This window comes from Mustela putorius, unplaced genomic scaffold (genome assembly GCF_011764305.1).
Source record: "Mustela putorius furo isolate JIRA1106 unplaced genomic scaffold, ASM1176430v1.1 tig00003834_pilon_pilon_pilon, whole genome shotgun sequence".
In the NCBI taxonomy this organism is placed as follows: Eukaryota; Metazoa; Chordata; class Mammalia; order Carnivora; family Mustelidae; genus Mustela; species Mustela putorius.
The window spans coordinates 93819336-93823153 of NW_025421987.1; the positions used below are offsets into that span (position 1 = coordinate 93819336).

The following is a 3818-nucleotide window of genomic DNA, read 5'->3' on the forward strand; positions in this document are numbered from 1 at the left end:
TTTCCTTTTGCCTTTCTATATTTTATTCACACCCTTTCCCATCACGGAGCTCGGCCAGTCAGTGTCTAGGGGCTCCCCACCCCTCTCGTCTTCTTCACTTCCTTCCCTCCCACTCCCTCCACTGTAAAACTGTCGGGTTCCAAAGTCCTCCTTAATCGCCTCCATGCGATGCCCAAAGTTAATGTTTCTTCAATCTTCTTTCTTCTTTGACCTTCTTTCTTGACTAGTCATTGTGTCCCCACGCAAGCACACTACTTCCCTATCTCTGGGCCTTTGCTCACACGTTCCTTTCTTTACACTTTGCTCATCCTTCAGAACTCGGTTCAGGTGCCAGCTCCTCCGTGGTGCCTTCTCTGAGGTCTCCAGCTGGAAGGGATGTCTCCCGTCATCCGAGCCCCACAACACTTTCCCAAACCTCCTCATTATGGCACTCATCGTCATGTCTCCTTAGTGTATGGGTGAGTGAGCTAGACAGACAGGCAGACTGAAGAGTTGACGGGTAGATGGATAAATGGATAAATGGATAGATGGATGGATGGAAGGATGGATGGACACACGCACGCGCGAATGCATGGATTCATCAGTGGATGAATGCATATGGATGGATGCATGGAATTTATATATGAATTTTTGAATGGATAAACATATAGCAGGCTAGCAGCATTTCCCAGAGCTATGAGACATCTCATTTTCGGGCATCTGCGTCATGTTAATATATTTACCCGATCAGTGGTCATTCAGCAGCTTCTATGTTTTGTCTCTTGGTCCACACTGTATTTCTGACCTCAAGAAAACACACTGGGCATATTTAATTCAGGCTGAACCCCAAGGCCTGTGCAGTCAATATTTACAGATGACGAAAAGCTAAATATATTTCAATTTGTCCCTTACCTGAAACCTGATGAGATGTTACTGGCATTCTAAAGAAAATGTTAATATATTTCTTGTTTCTGCTCTTTGGGTCCCAGCAGAACCTTTGGGCCCCAGGTCAACCAGTCCAACTGCTCATTTCTCAGATGAGGAAACGAAGGTCTGCAGAGAGAACATGGCTAGCACAAGATCACGTATGAAGTGAGACTAAAATTCTACCTGACTTCCAGCCTCTCACTTGGTCCTTTATGCCTTAAGAGTTAGAGCCAATGGACTGGCTTATCTCTTCTAGGTATGTTTCGAAGCTTGATGAAAAGCAAGAAGGTTTACAAAGAAAATCCAAGACCTCTCAGAAGAGGCGTAAGATTTCTCTCACTATCTATAGTCTTTCTGTGTTTAACAGCATTAGATCCAGGGCCTTTACTTTCCAAGGTGTCGTTTATTACAACAGCAGGAAAAATGCTATGCCCCTGACCCCTTCCTGTGAGCCGTGGAGGATTCCAGAGTTGTATTTACACGTAAGCTCCCCTAACAAGGAAAAGGAAGATTTGGAGACCTGCATGTTGTAGGCTCCGACTTCTCTTGGTTAAAAAAAAAAAGTCTAATATCCACTAGGACATGGCAGCATTTTGAAGAACTCCTCTATTATCAGACCAAAAATCAACCATTTCTCTGCTCTGGCAATATAATCTGTTTTCATAGGTTTTACTGAAGGACAAAATACCCAGGTAAGCTTCTGTGTGTTACCAATTCCTCTGAGTTATCTAGAGAAGGCTCTGGTTTCTCTAATCCCCCCAATACAAGTCAACAACACTCTCCAGGAACTTTTAAAACTTCCATCCAAAGTTTTCTGAGACACTGCCACTTGTATTTTTGTATTATAAAATCATTTCTTGATGACCATGGCTCAAAACCTCAGCTGACCTCCTTTAAAAAATACCACTAAGCTGCCCCAAAACTCTTCATGAAGAACAAAAAGCACGACTTACACGTTCGTCGTTAACTGTAGCCAGTGACGATGCGTGGGCACATTTTTCTTTCCTTGTCCTTCTCTCCCGGAGAGCCCAAAGATAATAAGAAGAAAGTGGGAGAGTAGCCAGAGGACGGGGGCTTCAGGGGAGGGTGTCTCTCCAAGAAGTTGACCTCCTCCCCAAGCACCCAGGCAGCAATTATGACTGGTCAGCCAACCTGAAACGCGTCCTGCTTTTACGAATTTTCAATCAATACCCCAAGTGCCAGAAGTTTCTTTTCAAATTAAAAAAAGAAAAAGAAAAAGGAAGAAAGGAAGAAGTCCGAACAGTGGACAAAACGCAGGCTCCGTGGCCCCCCACTCCAGCTTCGGAAGCAGCGACAATAGGGAGAAATCAATGCGCAGAAGCACAAGGCAGCTTTCAGACACCTCTTGACCTTGTCACTTCCTGGGTAATTAAGAGGCACTACAGGTCCGTGTCACTGTCAGGAACTGAATGTATATCGATAGATAGATATATATGTTCTTAAAAGATTCTTTTTCCACAGCCTTGGTCAGGATCCTGCCAAAGAAAAGGGGGGAAAGAAAGGCGTTCTGTCGAGTGGGCACTGAAAGGAACATGAAAGGAGAAACCTAAATTTTTCCGTGCGGTCTCTCCTGACGTGGGAAAATGGCGCAGACAAGAATAGACGGCTTGTTCGCCCTTGTTTTTCTCCTTCCTTCCCTTGACAGATTATCTCTGGGAATGTGGTGGAGGCAACAGGGTACTGCCCCTGCCCCTGTTCTTCTTCAGATCCCTTAAGAGCGGTCATGCAAACCCCGAGGTCTCCAAGACAGACTGCGTGTCCCTCCTGCGGAGGAGCCAGAAGGAGCCGCTTCCCTTCTGGGGGCCTCAGTTCCCACACACGAGAGAAATTGGACTAAACCCTCTTTGGAGCTTTATTTCCGGGGCTGACGTTTATGGAGGCCGTGAGAGATGGTTGCTGTCTGCCGAGCCTGCCAAGGAGACAGAGGGACTCAGGGTTCTGGGACAGCAAGAGTGGGTCTCCCCACACGTGTCTAGCAAACACCAGCTCCGGAGGCCACTCAAACCCTTAAGGAAGCTTGAGGCTGGCACTCTGTGAGGGGGTTGGCTCAACCCGCTAGGAAGCAAAGCTGTGAAGATACTTTGCCCGCTAGGACTCTGGTGGCTCTTGGGCAAGTCTGTTCTCTTTCCCAATGGCTCTAGTCTGCAGGCCCCCTTCCCGAGAGGGCTGATGACAGTCTACTTTATCAATGCATACAGGTAGCCTCTCCATTGTGAACTCTGAGCTCCCGGAGCCCTCAGCCCTCGTTGACCATCTCTGTGTCCCTCTTAGCTCCAAGCCCTGCACCAACATGTAGGAGAGGCTCCGTGAATGCTTACTAAGCCAACATCTGAATTTATTTATTTATTTTTAAAGATTTTATTTGTTTATGACAGAGAGAGGGGGAGCTGCAGGCAGAGGGAGAAGCAGACTCCCCACTGAGCAGGGAGACTGATATGGGACTTGATCCCAGGACGTTGGGATCATGACCTGAGCCTAAGACAGACATTTAACTAATGAGCCACCCAGGTGCCCCCAACATCTGAATTTAAAGACCCAAAGGGGAGCAGGAAGTTTGTCGGTGTTGAATGCGTCAACAAGTCACCTCCGTGTAAAACCGAGGGTTTTATTTCAGCAAAACTAGTCATTTCACGAAGTTCTGGGTAAGTGGTTTCATACCTGGAGGACAAGAAGCTATCCTCTCTCTGGGCCCACTACTAGCACAGCAACCAGTTGTGTGAGCCAGTAGCTTTGAGGGATGTTACTGGTGAGTGAGGTCACCCACTGAGGTTTTCCTCCTGGGTCTGCCAGCTCTGGCCCTTGGCACAGAGGCTTTCGTATATAGTGAGTGCCATGGAAAACCTGTCCCGGGCAGCGAGGCCCGGGGGAGAGGGCACTGATCCCCTGTGGTG

General features: G+C 47.4%; 1 long non-coding RNA gene across 1 annotated transcript; it reads right to left on the reverse strand.

The window, feature by feature from the left end:
* Positions 1-3308, reverse strand: LOC123394432. Its single transcript, XR_006609194.1, has 2 exons — positions 1860-3308; positions 1-1032 (listed from the first exon to the last, which is right to left on the reverse strand). It is a non-coding gene; the product is annotated as an uncharacterized LOC123394432 (long non-coding RNA).
* Positions 3309-3818: the final 510 nt, after the last annotated feature.